This window comes from Bos taurus, chromosome 25, assembly GCF_002263795.3.
Source record: "Bos taurus isolate L1 Dominette 01449 registration number 42190680 breed Hereford chromosome 25, ARS-UCD2.0, whole genome shotgun sequence".
NCBI lineage: Eukaryota > Metazoa > Chordata > Mammalia > Artiodactyla > Bovidae > Bos > Bos taurus.
Genome location: NC_037352.1, coordinates 6,250,206 through 6,269,942, shown reverse-complemented (window position 1 = coordinate 6,269,942; position 19,737 = coordinate 6,250,206). Strand labels below are relative to the sequence as shown.

The window sequence follows — 19,737 nt, the reverse complement described above, 5'->3', positions numbered from 1 at the left end:
AGACGTGGGCTTTACACCAGATCTAGGAGTTCTAAAGTTGACCGGCTGTTTGACTTTTCCAGCGCACAGACAAATATGATCTTGCTCTGCCTTCCTGTTCCAAAATAATTCGCCTCAAATGTCCTCTTTTCCTCCCCACGAGATACCAGGAGGGCCATATGCCTCCTCCCACTTCTACTGAAGTGTCAACAATGAAACGCAGAAGCTGACATGTGCTAACTTGGCCCCGTCCCTCCCCCTCCACCAGATGATAAATAGCAAGAAAGACACGGGAACTTCTGGGCACTTGTTTGTTCCCCTGAAACCAAAACACAGCCACTCTGACTTCTAGGGGAGAGTCGTTAAATGCTCCATAAAATGTATTTTGCCTTAGGCAAAAAAGGGTTTTGTCCTCCAACAAAACAACCTAAACGGTGCCATCAGAAAGGATCCAGTGGCATCAAGTCCCCGTGTGTTGAAAGGTTCCATGAACTCATGGTGACCTTTCTCCAGCTGCTAGGCACACTGCCTTAAAAGACATGCGACCCATTTTCTGCCAGGCACTTTGCCCGGATGAGAGGCCTAAAAGAGACCAGTCTTTATTTATTTATTTTTTTATAACTAGCTCCCGGGGTGACCTCTTAGGAAGAATTTAGTCTGGACCAGACACTCTCCTAAGTGCTTCACGCTTGTCATTTCACTGGCTGCATGGAGTCGAGGTGCAGAACTGGATCTGTTTCACTTCCCCTTTCCTGAAGAAGTCAGAGTGTCACTAACTACAAAGAACACAAAGGTGTTTAGAATGCAGGCAAGATTTCTCAACTACTTGATGTATTCATTTGAAGGTTTCTCTCCGATATTACAGCGTGAAATCAAGATGGAGGCTTTTGGCAATCTCTGTGGTTCTATTTCTGGCAATGCCCCTAATAATAATAACAACAACAATACTAATAACAATAATAGCAGCAGCAGTAGAAAGTGAAAGTGTTAAGTCACTCGGCTGTGTCCAACTCTGCAACCCCATGGGCTGTGGCTCCCTAGGCTCCTCTGTTCATGGGATTTTCCAGGCATGAATATTGGAGTGGGTTGCCATTCCCTTCTCCAGGACATCTTTCTGACCCAGGGATTGAACCTGGGTCTCCCGCACTGAGGGCAGATTCTTTACCTTCTGAGCCATCAAGGAAGCCCATCATAGTAATAATAATAATAATGACAATAATAATCATAATAAGAGCAGCAACAGCAGAGGCAATAGTAACCACTAGCATCAACAAATCTAATTATCTCAAGTGTGTTAGTCACTCAGTCGTGCCCGACTCTTTGTGACCCCATGGACTGCAGCCCAGGGCTCCTCTGTCCTTGAAATTTTCCAGGCAAGGATACTGGAGTGGGTTGCCACTTCCTTCTCCAGGGCATCTTCCCAACCCAGGGATCTAACCCTGGTCTCCTGCACTGTAGGCAGATTCTTTACTGAGTGAGCTACAAGGGAAGCCCAAGGAACTGGCAAATCCCAGGCTAGGTGATTTATGAGGTATCCTGTTTAAGGTTCTGGAAATACTCCACGTGGGTCTTATCCATTTTCTCTTCTTTTTTCTTTTTTTACAGATTATGAAACTAAGGTTCATGAGAGAGGCTGAGTGACTTGCCCAAGACCACACAGCCACTGCATAGCTGAGTTAGAAATTAACTGCAGGGCTTCCCTGGTGACTCAGTGGTAAAGAAACCAACCTGGCAATTCAGGAGACACGGGTTAGATCCCTGATCCAGGAAGATCCCACATGCCGGGGTGGGGGGGCAACTAAGACCATGTCCCACAACTAATGAGACTCTTTTCTAGAGCCTGGGAGCCGAAACTACTGATGCCCACGTGCCTAGAGCCCATGGTCTGCACCAAGAGAAGCCACCGCAATGAGAAGCTCAGCACCACAACTTGAGTAGCCCGTATTCATCGTGACTAGAGAAAAGCAATGAAGATCCAGTACAGGCAAAGATAAACAAAAATTATTTTTGAAAATTGGTTAAAAAAAAAAAAAAGAAATGAACTCCAGTTGCATCTGATTCACGCCTCTGGGTTCTTAACTGATAACATTATAAAATACACATGCTGTCACCAGCAATTTTCGTACTTCATGTTAAGTCACTTCACAGTAAGTGTGGAGAACGCACACATGCACACTCGCATGTGCACACAATTTACCCTCCAGTTTAGCCTCTAGAGTCCCTACACGCTTCCCACTACTGTCATGAGAACATGCGCATGATCGGATCCAGGAATCCTGCCTCCCACCTCCCCAGGGTGTGGGAAGACTCACGTGGTCTGGTCGCTTTAATCACTCTCCTGAGCAGAAACGAGGCCAGAGCAGCTGCAGAGGAGACAGTCCCCTCTGTCACCCGCTTCCCTTAGACTCACCTGGTCTCCCTTGGACAGAGTCCATTTCAAGGAGCATGAAGGTGCCAAGCAGAGGATGGAGTGAGTCTCAGTTGAGCCAAAGGAACGATTCTTTCCTGCTTTGGGACAGTGCCACTGCCTTGTTCTTTGATGCAAAATGGTTTTCATCTTTCCCAAGAGTAAACATCTGCTTAATGCAAAGCTTTCTAAGTCAATTTAGGCCCCCCCGTAAGTGCTGCCTAGAAGCTCTGCTGCTATTACGGGCAGGCCCAATGAGATGGGACTGCAATAAAATGTGCAGTGACACAAATGGGTCTTTCAGGCCCAGAACCTGCATGAAACAGAAGTGGTCTCACTGCGCAGGCTCGTGGTGGGCAGCTTAGAGAGACGCGGAGAGAGGGCATCTGGGGGAGGAACGAGAGCTTTCTCCATCCGTGAGCATGTCACACTTCTCCACGTGGTCGAGGACCCCCAGCAGGTGGACAGCCTGCAAATGTGGCTGCAGACTCATTTTCATTGTTTGCTTTTGGTTCCTTCTCCGGATGGCTCACTGGGGCTGGGGACTGAGGTCGCCCTTGGAAGGAGGGAAGAGAAATTCACATCCCGTGGATGTGACGCTCTGCAGATGAAGATAAATTAAGGGACTGTAAATATCTACTCAAAGACTTCAAGGTGACCTGGGTGACATCTCTGGGAGGCGAGGCAGGAACCTGGAAGCCTAATTAATGGTCTGAAGGAAGGCCACATTAAAAGAAGGGACTTGGCCAACGTAGGGAGGAAAAAAGGAAGCCCAGAGTGTCAGACATTGGCAGCGTGGCCACAGCAGCATCCAAAAAAGATTTACAATAGATCCCGGGGACACCAGCGTTTCAAATAATAGAGAAGCTGATGGTGTCGTGGGAGGAGAGCTCCTCTAGCCTCATGGTGGCCTCATGAAAAGTCCTTCAGAAAAACCCATGTCCCTGTGAAGAGGGCCTATGCTGGCTCCTGCAGCCGGGTTTCCTTCAAACACACACACAACTCACACTCTAAACCACTTCATTCATTTCAGCCACACGAGAGCTAACAGAGCCACTGTTTTCAGATCTTTCCAGATCAGTTAACTGATGGCAGTTTTGCTACGATCTGCAGCATTTCCTCTTTCTTCCAACAACTCCGGGTCTTCTTATTTTAACTGCATCAGTCTAAGAAACCCTCATCAGCAACACAGGCTAACATTTGTAGGTTCATGACACAGAGTGTCCAGCAGAACACCACACTATATAGTGTGAAGCATCTAACAGGTGGAATATACTTAGTGCTTTAGATAATATATAAAGTTATGTCCCTCTGTCTATTGGCCTGATTACCTTGTCATCATATTTGGAGGAACTATCTAAGATAGCTCGATCCTATCAAGATGAAAAGAAAAACAGATTTTCCAGAGTGGCTGAACTGGAGGTTCACCATAAAGTTCTTGAGATTGCTGATGGAGAGGCAGGTCACATACGGCGAAGCACCGTGGACATGGACAACACAGATGGTTCCACATCTGAGCCCCGAATCAAGACAAGGGGACAGAGACTTCAAAATGCAGGGCACCATTTTCTATCAAGTTACTGCTCCTTTTGTGTGTTAGTTCTTCATTCACGTCTGACTCTTTGCAACCCCTTAGACTGTAGCCCGCCAGGCTCCTCTGTCCATGGATTTCCCAGGCAAAAATACTGGAGTGGGTAGCCATTCCCTTCTCCAGGGGATCTTCCCAACCCAGGGATCAAACCTGGGCCTCACGCATTGCAGGCAGATTCTTTACCAGCTGAGCCATGTAGGTAGTTCTATATATCAAGTTCCAGGGGGAGTATTAGCAAGAATTTAGCTCTTTATTGAAGGCTAATTATTTTCCCAAGTAACTATCACAAACATACAGACACACACAATTAGCTGGCATCTATCAGATATTTACTATAGGGTGAGCATTTTACACATTAATTCTGTTAATTCTCACAACCACTCTATTGGGTCAAGGATAGGAACTGAGGTTCCTGAGACTTGCCCAAGGTCACACAGCATGCACACAGATGACTCGGAGCTGGACCCAGAGCTTATGAGCTTAACTACCACTTTTTTTTCTGTACTTCCTCAGGTGACAACACTGTAGCTGACAATTCCCATGAACATCAGGGTTGAAGAAAAGCAGAGCCCGCAAAGAGCTCATCCATAGTCATACTTCCTAGCCCTCAAACATAATTAATCTAGTTTTTTTTTTCTTTTTCTTTTTTAAATTTTATTTTATTTTTAAACTTTACATAATTGTATTAGTTTTGCCAAATATCAAAATGAATCCGCCACAGGTATACATGTGTTCCCCATCCTGAACCCTCCTCCCTCCTCCCTCCCCATACCATCCCTCTGGGTCATCCCAGTGCACTAGCCCCAAGCATCCAGTATCGTGCATCGAACCTGTTTTATATTAAATTTTTTTTTTTTTTGCTTTGCAGATCTGAAATTCTAATCGTTAAGAATTAAGGAACAGGGATGAAGGGCAGAATTCTCCCATGTCCTGTGGTTTTCTCTGGCCATGTGCATACATGAGTGCTCAGTCGCTTCGTTATGTCCAATTCTTTGCAACCTCATGGACTGTAGCCCACCACACTCCTCTGGCCATGGGGATTCTCCAGGCAAGAATATGGAGTGAGTTGTCATGCCCTCCTCCAGGGGATCTTCCTGACCCAGAGATCAAACCCACATCTCCTGCATTACAGGTGGATTATTTACCGCTGAATCACCAGGGAAGCCCCTTCTCTGGCCACGCAGACACTCTAACTTATGTACACGTAACCTTCTTTCTCTCTGCTTCTCTCTGGGTTCTGTCATATTAACATAGGTGTACTTTGGCTCTCCTCTTCCTATTGAAAAAATACAGAAGGGGCATGTTCTCTTTCCTTTGGAAAAATGCAGGTGCAAATGAGAGAATTACTTGTTATTCTATATCAAATAATTTGCCAAGGCTTCGCTCTGATGCTGCTGCTACTTGCCTCATTCAGGAACAAGGCCATCCCTCTGCTCAATCATGGTTTATTTGTAGAAGAAGCTGACTTGGCTCTGAATTCTTCCAAAGGTTTATCAACCCTCTCAGGACAGTTTGTGCATCTCCGATGCGATGACAACAGATGCATAATTTATTTTCTGGAGTGAGTTATGAAAGTTAATCAATAAGAAGTGGAAGTCTTATAAATTATCTATCGAAGATCAGCCTATTAAATGTTCGACTTAGACGAGGCTGCTCTGAGTCGAGGTCTCAGACTGCGCTATTTATTAGCCTGCATGCAAGATAATGTGATTCTCCAGTGGATGGAGGCAGACCTTGCTATTAAGACAGAGACAGTAAAAAATAAAAATGAAATGTGTTTTGCTACGACAGCAAATCCTGCTCTCATGATTGCCAGGAAAAAAATTAATAAATAAATATGGAAATAAATGGGAATCAAAAGTAGGCTGAGAAAACATCTCTCTCCATGAATAGAGTAGAAAGCTTACAGCAGAGTAGAAAGCTAATGGGCAAGAATATATATATGTTGTTAAAGGTAAAAGTGGTGTTACCATATTAAAAAAATATATTTTTTTAAAGACCGAAAAAAAAACCCAAGCAAATAGAAAACTAAGAGGGTGCGGCAGAAGTTGCATTGGCAAGCTCCCTCAAATTCATCTCAAAACCAAGCTGTTAAAGCACCACCCTGCATGGGAAGCATCTCCAAGGGCCTGTTCTATCAGGCTGCCTGTTGAAACAAGATGAGCGCCTTTTACATCCCCAGGACTGCACACAAGTCCTGGGCAAGAGACAGAAAGTGGTGCCAGGATGGTTCCAAACCCAGGAACATCGTTCAAAGACTGCCAGCACATTTAGGGGTCAGGTTACAAGGCAGAACAAGGTAGGTCACGATGAAGAGAGAGCCATGTGGCTGGACTTCCTGCCCTCCCTCCGTGGGAATCAGGAGATTTGCAAGGGACATGGGCCACAGAGAATGAGAAAAACCAAGATGGCCCTGCCTGTGACATCTCTGCCCACCACCATCCTGTGCTCTCTCAGTACACAGATATTGTCATAGCAGTGGATTGCTATTAAGTGGATAAATAATTGGAGGGACATATTCCACATTGTAACTGATCAGAATGCGCGGATCCATGCATTGGGGTGTTGGGGGTTGAGACACACACCTTGGTGGGGGCTCTTCAGACCTTGCTTCTTCACCTTTCAAACCAAGGAGACACTTCACTTGGACTGTCTTTACCCAAGTAAACACCCTTATACTGAAAGGCAATAGCTTTCGGCCTTGACCTCATTTTGCCTGCGGCTGAATGCCTTTGGCTGTCAGCAGCCAGGAGCCTGAGCGAAGCAGGTGGAGGGAGGTGCAAATGACCCTGAAGGTTGAGAGGAAAAGAAATTATCACCCGACAGATTGGCAAAAATGTAAAAGATTGATGATGTCCAGTTTGGGCACTGCCGCAGGGAAGTTGGTCTCTCACACAGTCTTTGAGGATGGAAGAATTGGCAGAGCCACTTTCTGGTTTTCTGGAGGGCATCGGGCAGCATTGATCAGCAGGTCAAGTGTGCAAACCCTCAGAACCAGCAAACTCAATTCTAAGCTGCTACCCTAAGCGTGTCTTCACACCAGCGCACAAACACAGATGTGCAAGGGCATTTACACAGCAGCATCGTTGTAAGAGGCAAAGAAAATCAGAAGTTACAAAAATGTGTAAAAAGGGGATAATGGCTAAACAAATTGTTGTTGTCAGTCATTAAGTTGTACCCGACTCTTTGCAACCCCATGAACTGCAGCACACCAGGCTTCCCTGTCCTTCACTGTCTCCCTGAATTTGGTCAAACTTATGCCCATTGAATTGGTGATGCCATCCAACCATCTCATCCTCTGTCACCTCCTTCTTCTCCTCTTGCCCTCAATCTTTCCCAGCATCAGGTGCCAAAGTACTGTGGTACCACCGTATCTGGAATTTCATGTAGTCCCTCACAATGAACAGGGTAGACCAATACGTACTCACACAGGAAGATGGCCAGAATGTGTTTTTAGGGGAATAAGATCAAGTTGTGGGGACTTCCCTGGTGGTCCAGTGATCAAGATTCCACCTTCCAATGTAGGGGACGCCAGGTTGGATCCCTGATCAAGGAACTAAGATCCCACCTGCTTACACACTCCAGAGCCCGTGTGCCCCAAGTAGGGAGAAGTCCACATGCTGTAACTAGAGAAGCCTGCACACCGCGATGAAAGAGCCTGCGTGCCACCACCAAGACCCAACGCAGCCAAAGAAGTAAATAAATACCTTAAAAAATAAATCAAGTTGCAGAATAATGTGAGTGGAGCGATCCCATTTACCTAAAACATGAATTGTGTCCAGTACACATGGCTATACGTGTCACTACCCGGAAAAGGTATGGGAGGACTTCAAACTAACCAACTCTCCACACTGTCCATGGGCATCACCTCTTGGGGAGGAGACAGGAGAAGAGGGAAGATCTGGCAGGCAGACTCAGTGTTTTACTCTGCTTTCTTGTTTATTTCTTGAAACTCTTCTAGGATAAGCATTGCCATTGCATTGCAATTTGCAAAGGAAAAGGGCTGAGAGACCTTGAAAGACTCCTAGACGGGCCCAGGAAGGGAATTTGTGCCTCAGTGAGGGGCTCCGAGCCCTGGGAGAGGTAGATGAAAAGGGTGGCGCAGACAGGACCTTGGCTCTGCAACTTCGAACAAGTGACTTCACTTCTCGGAAGCTCAGTTTTCTCATCTGTGAAGCTGGGATAATGACAGTGCCTGCCTGTGAGAATTTTCATGAGGAATAACTCAGATAATGCCTGGTAAATGCTTGGCACACCACCGGGCACAGAGCAAGTGTAAATTATTAATTTGGTTATAACGACATTATCCGTGTCTCAACTCCCACATCTGCTGAAAGGAGGGAAAGGCAAAGGAGAAAAATGAAGCCAAACATCACAATGGAACTATGCAATATTCTAAAGCTGTGATGTCCTACGGAACTTGAAGGAACGGAAGATGTGTTCTATTTCATGTTGTCCAATCCAGTAAACACCAACCACACGTGGCTACTGAGCGCTGGACACGCCAGTGATGTGACCTGACTTTGAATTCAAATATTTACAGGTAATGAGTGGCTCTTATACTGCACAGTGAGTTTCTAGGAAATTTTAGTTTCCCAGCTAAAATATCTTTATTCTCTCCTGATCATCAGGTACAAAAGTTTGGCACGGGCAATCACAGAACCTAAAATCTTGTGAGATCCTAAGCACTTTGTCTCACTTGTGGGAGAACAGATGGGTTTAGAAGGATTTAGAAGGCCATTGCCTTTTCAATGTCATTCAGTTTTTCTGGTCGCTTGAAGAAAGAGTTTCTGTTTGTGATATCCTGCTTTTAACACCATTTACTCTACACTTTCTTCTTCTTTTCAAAGAGAACTTTTGTATCGTATTGGAGTACGTTGTTGTTCAGTCGCTAAGTTGTGTCCAGCTCTTCGTGGTCCCATGGACAGCAGGCATGCCAGGCCTCCCTGCCCTTCACTACCTACCAGAGTTTGCTCATACTCATGACCGCTGAGTCGGTAATGCCATCCAACCATCTCATCCTCTGCCACCCTCTTCTCCTCTTGCCCTCAATCTTTCCCTGCATCGGGGTCTTTTCCAATGTATTGGACTATAGCTGGATTAATAATGCTGTGACAGTTTTAGGTGAACAGCAAAGGGATTCAGCCATACATACACATGGATCCATTCTCCCCAAACTCCCCTCCCATCAGGGCTGCCAGATAACATTGAGCAGAGTTCCCTGTGCTATACAGCAGGGCCTTGTTGGCTGTCCATTTTAAATACAACAGTGTGTGCATGTCCATCCCAAATTCCCTAACTATCCCTTCCCTTCATCGAACACTTTCAAGTCTCTCTTTTTTCCTAGGAGAGAACGTGTGTCAGATGCCACAAATGCCTTCGGCAAACACAAGTAATTGAGGATTTGATCACACTGTTTTGTTTTCAGTGCATTTTTGAATTGAGATAGAATTCACATACCGTAAAATATACTCTTTGAAAGCGTACAATTCACTGTTTTTTTAATATAGTTATAAAGTTTTGCAACTATTACCAGTGTCTAATTTCAGACCATCTTCACCCCACCCCCAAGAAACCCTGTATATACTAGCTGTCAGTCATTTCCCTGACCTCCTCCCCCAGACTCTGGCTACCAGTAATCTAGTTTCTGTCTCCATAGACTTGTTTATTCTGAACATTTCCTATAAATGAAATCATACAACATGTGATCTTTTGTGTCTTCTTTCAGTTAGAATAATATTTTCAAAGTTCATCCATGTTGCAACAGGTATTAGCATTTCCTTCCATTCCATGGCTGAATAACTTCCCAGTGTATGAAATATACCATCTCTATTTAGCCATTTATTACTTGATGGATATTTGGGCTATTTCTGTTGTTTGCCACTATGAACGGTGCTTCTGTAAATATCTGTGCACAAGATTATTTTGCTGGTATAGGAAAATTTCAGTTATCCTGTATACCTAGGAGTGCAGTTGCTAGGTCATATGGTAACCCTATATGTCATTTTGGAAAAAAACTACTAAACTGTCTTCCAAAGGGGCTTCAGGATTTTACATTTCCATCAGCAAAGCATGTAAGTTCCCATCTCTCCACATTCTTGCTGCTGCTACTGCTGCTGCTGCTAAGTCGCTTCAGTCGTGTCCGACTCTGTGAGACCCCATAGACGGCAGCCCACCAGGCTCCTCCATCCCTGGGATTCTCCAGGCAAGAACACTGGAGTGGGTTGCCATTTCCTTCTCCAATGCATGAAAGAAAGTGCAAAGTGAAAGTGAAGTCGCTCAGTCCTGTTTGACTCTTAGTGACCCCATGGACTGCAGCCTACCAGGCTCCTCCGTCCATGAGATTTTCCAGGCAAGAGTACTGGAGTGGGGTGCCATCGCCTTCTCCAACATTCTTGCTAACACTTGTTATTACCAACCATTCTTGTTGCTGTTCAATCGCTAAGTCATGTCCCACTCTTGGTGACCCCCATGGACTGCAGCAGGCCAGGCTCCTCTCTCCTCCCCTATCTTCCATAGTTTGCTCAAATTCACCTCCACTGAGTCAGTGATGCTATCTAACCATCTCATCCTCTGTCATCCCCTTTTCCTCCTGCCTTCAATCTTTCCCAGCATCAGGGTCTTTTCTAAAGAGTCAGCTCTTCACATCAGGTGGCCAAAGCATTGGAGCTGGAGCTTCAGCTTCAGCAAGAGTCCTTCCAATGAATATTCAGGCTTGATTTCCTTTAGGATTGACTGCTTTGATCTTGCAGTCCAAGGGACTCTCAAGAGTCTTCTCCAGCACCACAGTCCAAAAGCATCAATTCTTGTGCGCTCAGCCTTCTTAATGGTTGAACTTTCACATCCGTACATGACTACTGAAAAAACCATAACTTTGACTATAGGGACCTTTATTGGCGTGTGATGTCTCTGCTTTTTACCATTTTAGTTGGTACCATCAATGTATGTTTAGCACATACCACTTATTTATACCTAGTGAAGGTGAATGTTGGTTGGAAGTTGAGGTGGTCCTTCTGTGAATTATTTTACATTAGTTATGAAAGCTAAATCAATTGAAGTAAAAGTATGTAGTAGTACTTGTGTTACAAACCATTTGAATGTCTGAAGTTTAGGAACTATAGTCAAAGACAAGGCTCTGGCTTCCCCTTTTGGGGGGTCCATGCATAGATCTGACATCTGAAATGATGTACAAAAGCACCGTGTATACATCTGTGTACTCACACTCAGATGTGCGTGTGCCTGGGTTTCAAACTTCTGCTTTGACCTTCTCCTTCACTTTACATACAGAAATGAGAAACAGAGAAGCCAGGGGCCCAAACAACCAGGGGCAGATCTGGACCAAGTAGTGCAGTCTTCAGAGCTCCTGCATCAAGGTCTTTCTAGAACCGCCATGGAAAATGCAGAAGCATCACTCAGCCAGTTTTTGCAGGTGGAACCACAACCACTCTTTTACTGGAGAAAGACCATGACTTCTGGCCTTCTTGGTCATTCTGTTCTCATCTTACCTTTCTTTGGAATTTGGACACCAAGAACTTTGGAAGAGCAGAACAGACCAGACAACAGAGGTGGAGAATCTGAAGCAAAACTTGGTGGGAAGACGGATCTCTGTCCATTTTACTGTTCCCCAGCTGACGTGTACGAGACTCTGTGTCCTGATCTTTTGAATTAAAATGCTGACTCAAGGGTTAATGGCTCAGTGGTAAGGAATCTGCCTGCCAATGCAGGAGACATGGGTTTGATCCCTGGGTCGGCAAGAAAATGGCAACCCATTCCAGTATTCTTGCCTGGGAAATCCCATGGATTAGAGAAGCCTGGAGGGCTACAGTCCAGGGGATCCCAAAGAATTAGACATGACTTAGTGACTAAACAAGAGCCAATGATGGGAAACGTGAAGATGCAAAAATGAAGACTAGCTGTTGAGCGAAGGAACTGGTAACAATTTAAACTATAATTCTGCCCCTTAGCAGAATCACTGAACTCCCAGTTCCCTGAAAGCTACAGATAAAGACCTGGCACGCATTTCTGAGTTGTTTTGTAGGAAGCAGATCCCCTCCAGATGGAAACTGCTGACCACAAGAACACAGACCCTAGACTGGTTGCAAGCAGAAGGCTGATGATGCTTGAAACTTCACCTTGATGCCAACCAATCCAAGAAATGTCCACAGGCTGATCACGCCCTGCTCAATGAACAAGATACAACTCCTCACTACTACCTCCAGGGTGGGTCACACAGTCTTAAGAGAATTAGCCCACTGTGGCCCCTTTAGCCTGCAGAGCAATAAAAGTTACTCTTTTCTACTTGATCCAAAACACTGTCTCTGCATTTCGGCACCGGTGAACAGGGGCCAAGTTTCAGCAACACTACTGCTCAACAGCTGACAGTCTCTTGTGAAAGAGAATGGCCAGCTATTCCTAAAGAGGACACACAACCACATCCAGGATGGGATGAGGCAAGCTCAGGCTCCTCCTACACAGCCCCAGAGTGAGGGGCCAGTCCTCTCTGCTCTGTTTGGGGACAGGTGAAAGATTTAGGTAACACGGTATTGCAGTATCCAGTTGACCGCCTCTGAAAGGCTGGATGACTTTCCCCCCCCAGAAACCACAAAGCCACAGAGCCATGGCTATCTCTGCTGCAGAGATTCTTAAGGATGATTCTGTCATGGGGTATTATGACAACCAATTAGATGTTTAAAATCCCTCCATGGCAAGACCATATGCTCCTAGTCTGACACACAGTTGGAGGGGAGATTTTTCAGGCACCCCAATTAAAAACCTATGCCCACACATCACTTGGAAGGAACCCCTGTTTCCTGCTCAGCGCCAGAGAGAGGTGACAAAATCACTAGTGAGGGTCACGATGAGCTTTTCATGGGACTGGAAACTCCTCGGCAGTGGATCAGAAGGGACAGCTGCTGACAGCTGAACATTTCCTGCCTGGGTCTCAAGATCAAGGGACGGAATGTGCGTTTCCATGGCACTCCCAGAAACAGGTGGCTCCCACAGTCTGGAAAAGCACATTCCCCGGCTCCTGCAATTTCAGCTGCACCCATGGCCACGTGCATTTCAGGCCCGGAAGAGGGCAGTATCAAGTGTCCCCAAGACAAACCCAGGAAGTGCAGAAAAGCCAAGGCGTGAGCCTACAGAAGGAGGATCTCAAGACATGGCAGTGGAGATACGGTAACCCCTCTCCCTTCCCCATCGTTAACTCTTCCTTCCTACATCATTTCCTTCATAGCACTTACTCCACCCGGAATTAGTCAGTTCCTGCACTGTGCTAGCTGTTCTGCTCTTTGTTTTATCTCGTTCCCCCATGAGACTGTGAACTGGGCTTAGGAAGGGACCATACCCGACTCCTTGGGCTTCTTGTTCTTGTCTAGTCGCTAAGTCACGTCCAACTCTTTGCAACACCATGCACTTAGTCTGCCAGTCTCCTTTGTCCAATGGGGCTTTTCCAGGCAAGAATACTGCAGTGGGTTGCCATTTCCTCCTCCAGAGGAATCTTCCAGACCCAGGGATTGAACTCACGTCTCCTGCATTGGCAGGTGGATTCTTTACCACTGAGTCACCAGGGAAGCCCAATACGTTGGGCCTCTTTATGCTAACATCCAGCATGGCCTATTACATGGAGCAAGTGCTCAATAAGTGTCTAAAGAGTTCTCAATGGAATCAATGAACCAGTCACGCATCCTAATCTTTTCTGCTGCTCTCTGACATACGAACGTTTCATTATGTTTTGGATGAGTAAACTTAGACTCAGAGACACAAAATAATCTATTCCAGATAGAATCTAGGAAGGGATACAGCTGGTTCTGGAATCCAGTTCTGTCTGAATCCAGACTCTCAAATTGTTCCTGTTGTCACAAATGACACAGGTGAGACATCTAGCCCCAAGGTGCCTTCCCTACTTCTGCTGAGATAAAAGAAAGGGAAAATCAGGCAGCCCCAAGAGAGAATTGGGACTTCTCCAGTGGCTCAGCAGTGAAGAATCCACCTGCCAATGAAGGAGATGCGTGGGTTTGATCCCTGGGTCAGGAAGATCCCCTGGTGGAAGAAACGGCAACCCACTCCAGTATTCTTGCCTGGAAAATTCCATGGACCAAGGAGCCTGGTGGGCTACAGTCCATGTGGTTGAAAAGAGTCAGACATGACTGAGCATGCATGCATGCAAGACAGAACTGTCCTGTGATGGAAAAATCCATTCCATGGGCATGTGGATCAACAGATGCGGCTCACAGCTGTGGTACAGCAAGACTGAATAACACACCAAGACTGATCTCCCACGCTGAAGCAGGTCTGCTTATAGCCCTTAGATGCATAGCCCTGGGGTCATTAACAATTAAACATATATGCTGCAATCCCCTGCAGCAGCAGGAGCCACCAGACCTGTAGACACACTTCCATAAGTCCCAGTCGTCTCCATAAGCATTGTGATTCCCTGTTCTACCCCACCCCCTGAAAACTGGCCTTCCTTTCTGGTCAGAATTCTCTAGTCAAAGGAAATGAAAGACGAACAGTATGGAGGTTCCTTAAAAAGCTAAAAATAGAGCAATCATATGACCCTGCAATTCCACTCGTGGGCATACATCTGTGTAAAACTGAAATTCAAAAAACTATCTGCACCTCAATGTTTACCGTAGCACTATTTACAAATGCCAAGACAAGGATCAACCTTAACATCCATCAACAGATAGATGGACAAAGATGATATATATACACACACTAGCATACTACTCAACCATACAAAGAATAAAATAATGCCATTTGCAGCAACATGGACGGACTCAGAGATTATTATACTAAGTGAAGTGAGCCAGGCAGAGACACACAGACATCATATGATTGTGTTCATCCGTGGAATCTTAAAAAGAATGATAAAAAATGAACCTACATACAGAACAGAAGTAGAACCACAGACATAGAAAACAAACATGGCTACCAAGAGGAAAGGGCAGGGGTAAGGATAAAGTAGGAGTTCGGAATTAACATATAAAAACTACTATATAGTTTGTAATAGTTTGCATTCTTCAGTTCATGGGGTCTTAGAGGGTTGGATGCAACTTAGCAACTGAACAACAACAACAATATATAAAATAAATAACCAACAGGGACCTACTATATACCACAGGGAACTATACTCAGCATTTTGTAATAATCCTGTGAGGGAAGAGAATCTGGAAATATATATATACATATGTATGTATAACTGAATCGCTTTGCTATACTCCTGGAAATAGCACAATGTTGTGAATTAACTATACTTAAGTCAGAAAAAAATAAATTTAAAAAGTGGAAAAGATGAAGGTGGGAGAAACGGTGGCCTGAGGAATAGACACCCATTTGTCAACCGTGGCTGTCATGCTGTTGGCGTCTCCACTTGAGTGCACACGGGCTGTCCTCCCTGGCTCCCATCTTGTCTCCCGAAAGACCATCTGTCCATCTCCCATCCAACTTCCAGAGGAATTCTGTAAAAATGTAAAACCAGACCACGGTGTTCCTCTATTTGAAACTCTCCAGGGGTTTTCCATCTCTCGTAGTCCAGAATCTAAACTCCTCTGGTGTCCCAGAAGGTTGCAGACTACACAGGTGACTTGATGCCTGCTTCGTACCCCTTCATTCACTGGGCCGCAGGCATACTGACCGACCTGTGAGCCGCACAACTGCCCACCTCATTCCCTCTTCAAGCTTCTGCACATTGCTTTTGCCTGAACTTTGTTCCCCGCACCAGGTCATCACACAGCTGGCCCCTAATGTCAATCAGATGTGAGCTCAAATTCCACACCTTCCCTCCTTCAACCATCCAAAATAGCCCTCTATCACATAACCTGTCTTATGTTATGTGATATCTGATCGCTCTCACATAATCTGTCTTATTTTCTTCCTAGCACGTAACGCCATTTTATGTTCTCCTGCTCACTGCCTGTTTCTCCCTATTAAGTCTAAGTGATCTTATTCACCCCTGTAAACCTGTTGTCATGCACACACTGCAGTTCAACAGATATTTACTAAGTTAACGAACACACACAGAAACCACTGGAGAGCAATCTGACTTCCCAAACCAACTACTTTTTTCAACCTCTGAAATGCACATAATATGTCATCACCCTCACTTTGATTTTCAGGGTCAGTTACAGAGATGGACAGGGAAGAACATTCCCAGGTAAGCGATTGATGGAGAAAAAGGTCTGCACTTCATGTGCACCTTCTAACAAGGGCTTATCTCATCCCAACACCATGGGCAAGCCCGGTGTGAGAATTCTTTCTGCAAACTATAATGGGAAGATGTTATACTTTTAGGATGTAAGGGAATTAGCAGACAGACTTAGTCTTTTAAGACTGAAAGCAAGATCATTATAATGGAAATTCAATCTCGTGTCTCAAACATACATTTGGTTTGTAAAAGAAATACTCAGACAGGAGTGATGAGAACTGACAAATCTTCTCTGTCTCCAGTCTCAGCTCCTGGGAGAAGGCTGCCCACGAAGACAGTCTGATGTCTTAAGCAGCTTAGTAGTTTTGAACCCAAGTTATAGTTCTAAAATGAGCATGGACTTTGGCCAGGTGCTCAGAGAGACTTTTGTATTCCACGAGTCTCAAGGACACTCTTGCCTTCCTGATGGTGATGGAATTTTCTTTGCTCAAAGGGAAGCATATCTTTCAGTGTCTCCATTTCATGGAACTCAGAAGGAACCCTAGAAACACCTCCGCTTGGCTGGAGCCAGCCCACCTGTGCCTCTTTCTCTCCTGGAATTCTCTAAACCCTGGCCGATTCCTCTCCTTTAGCCCAAACTACCTCCTCCCCTCTGACTTAAGGACCATAATTTTCAGATCATTCATTTACTAGGATCCCCAGCTAGTAAATGTCATGGGTGAAGGCAAAGAAAAGAACACAGGATATTCACTTAGGATGCCATCCTAGTTTTTATGCCCCTAACAGAAAAGACATTCCTAAGTTGAAAAAAAAAAAAAAAAAGATTCTATTTTTTAAAGCTTCTTTTTAGGGGGAAAAAAAAAAGCACTAGCTGCAAGTGATACAAATGTTTATGTGTAAGATAAGGGTATGAGAACTTTTTTTGGAAGAGAATATGTGTATAGAGTTTCCCAGGGAGTACAGTGCTAAAGAATCTGCCTGCAATAACAGGAGACACAAGAGACATGGGTTTGATCTCAGGGGTCGGGAAGATGCCCCGGAGAAGTAAATGGCAACCTACGCCAATATTCTTGCCTGGGAAATCCCATGGACAGATGGGCCTGGCGGGCTACAGTCCATGGAGTCACGAAGGGTTGGAGATGACGGAGCAGACGGACAAACGTGTATAGAAAAAAAAGTGGTTTGAAGTGATTGTTTTTGGGTGGTGAATTACAATGTCTGCGTGCATGTGGTGTGTGTGTGCGAGTGAGTATGTGTGTGCTTTTCTCTTTGCCCCAACTTGCTTAGCATTTATCCTGAATTAATTTCATAATTAGAAAATTAGGTGACAATTATTTTTTAATGAATCTGCTTTTGGAAAGGGGCCCAAGAAGGATGCCACAGGGTTAAATCAAAGCGCAAACCAATCCGCCGCTTGCTGGGACTGGCACCAAGGTGTGACGTGCTGCCTGAAGGCAGACAGATGTGCGTGAAAAACCGAGGAGGATTGGACGCAGCCACAGGTGAGGACGGCTGAAGGCTATCCCAAACCCTGTGAGACCCATCTCTTGAGAAGGCTCCTGGCTTTCAAGTCTAAACCCACCTCCGTTTCCTTTTGTTTCAGTACTGGCTCCAAGTACCTGGGGTCTGGGAGGTACCTAGCTCATCGATTCAAAGATGGAGACAGATTCCGAGCTGGATCTGAGACAGGCTGGAACCCGGGACCCTTGGCTGCAGTGTGTGTACCTGGACAAACGTCTCCTCAGGCCACAAAATACAAAGAAACTCTAAGGGACCAAAAATAACTGTGTGCATGTGCAGATGGGGCAAATTCAGGACAACAGATAGAAAAACACACACACATTCAAACAAAAAGATACAAATAATATTTCTGAAGAGCCTGAAACAAAAGCCAAGGGTTTGGGAGCAAAAGCAGGATACTGCCCTGGCCCATGCACTCAACACCACCAAAGCGGTGGGCAAACCACATAAGCCACTCTCCCTGCCCGACCTTTGGACACGCCCCTCCATGCACCTCATATTAGGAACCAGCTTGCCCCTCCTCCGGGAGCGAACAAGGGAATCTGTGACTTGCTTTAGCTCTCTCCTAACGCAGTCGTGGACTGCCAAGCAGACATGGGTTCTACCCCTGGGTCGGGAAGATCTCCTGGAGAAAGAAATGGCAATCCACTCCAGTATTCTTGCCTGAGAAATCCCAAGGACAGAGGAGCCCGGTCGGCTACCGACCTGGGGGTTGCAAAAGAGTCGGAAATGGCTTGGCAACTAAACCACCACCACCACCACCAGCACCGTAGCCAGGATTGGGTTCTTTTCCTTTCACCAAAGGGGATCTGAACAAAAACACCCACTTTCAAGAATCACGTTCGGTTTCTTGGCATTCAAAATGGTGGGTCGTCTGTCATCTTTCAACCCACAGAAAGCCAAACAGGCCTGAACTCATCTCTGATATCTGGGGTAGATCTGCGCACAGAGGCATGAATGAAGCGGAGGACCCCGGGCCACAGAGAGGCTGGGAACATACCACTGTGTGTCAGTTACAAGACCTCTAGGGAGTAAACCAAGATGGCCAAGGAGCATTCGCCTAGCGAGGGCCCGGGGAGGGGTAGTGGGGGTGGTACCCTGGATTGTTATTGGAAGTTTAGTGCCAGCACTTGGGGAAGTCGGGAAGCCAGGAAGCAGAGATGACTTTGGACACACACCTTGAGCATCCCCCCAGGAGAGGACTCTACAGAGTGGTATCCTTAGCGAGGCTCTGACCTTGCAAGAATCAGACACTAAAGAAAATATACATGCAGACAGCATCGCACACTCAAACCCCACCACTGTTTAGACAGAGAAGAATCCCATATGTTCCGCGTTACCCTCAGCAATGGGAGGCTTTTCATCCATCCCCAGGCCACCCCATCACCATGCAGCAGGTGGGAGCTTGGGTCCCTACAATGGAGACCAGACCGGGACTCAGCGGCCGATGACAGGCGGACCGTATGCTGCGTGAATGCGTGCAACACCTGCTCAGTGCCCCGCACAGATCTTAGACCCTCTGGCAGGCAGTACCCAGTCCCTGGGCTAAATCACAACCGGAGACGCCTGCCAACGCGCCAGGTGTGAAACAAGCTCCAGCTCTTTAGAGTCCTTACGCTCCCACCCAAATCCCCAGTAAGGGCTCCAGGCAAAGGCAGGGCTGCCTGCGTGGCCAGTCTCTACAAAGCGGGAGGAGTCGCCTTATTAAGACGGTCGGTGGACGGTCCCTGTCAATTTCACATCTCCTGTCAAAATAGCCCAGTGAGCAGGCACCTCAGTGTTCTCGCCTCTCGCCAGAACAAATGCAGAGCTGTTGAAGGGAGAAATAACACACCAGCACAATAACAATAGGAGACGCCGCTCGCAAGCTGTCCCTGGCCCCCGGAGGGACTGACGTGTTTGACAGAGAATGTGTGTCGCTAACACCGCTTGATGCGTGTTTAAAGGGAGAATGGAGAGTGTGTTTCGGGGAGGTTTAGACACTGAAAACCAAAAGGAAGGTCTTGTCAACAAAACCACAAGGACCCCGTCCCAGCAGTCCCCTCCTCGCCCTCTGTCACCCCCTACCTTCCGTTTTGATCTTCTCCCCGA

The 19,737-nt window shown here is 46.1% G+C and overlaps 1 protein-coding gene and 1 long non-coding RNA gene across 19 annotated transcripts in view; one reads left to right on the top strand and one right to left on the bottom strand.

The window, feature by feature from the left end:
• RBFOX1 (RNA binding fox-1 homolog 1) overlaps positions 1-19,737 on the bottom strand; it is a 2,433,924-nt gene that overhangs the window by 370,414 nt on the left and 2,043,773 nt on the right. The window lies entirely within an intron of this gene.
• Positions 8,376-17,906, top strand: LOC112444294 (uncharacterized). Of its 2 annotated transcripts, XR_003032596.2 has the most exons (4): positions 8,376-8,520; positions 16,097-16,134; positions 17,487-17,627; positions 17,729-17,906. It is a non-coding gene; the product is annotated as an uncharacterized lncRNA (long non-coding RNA). The 2 variants fall into 2 exon arrangements; XR_003032595.2 differs by lacking the exon at positions 16,097-16,134 and having other exon boundaries at positions 8,395-8,520.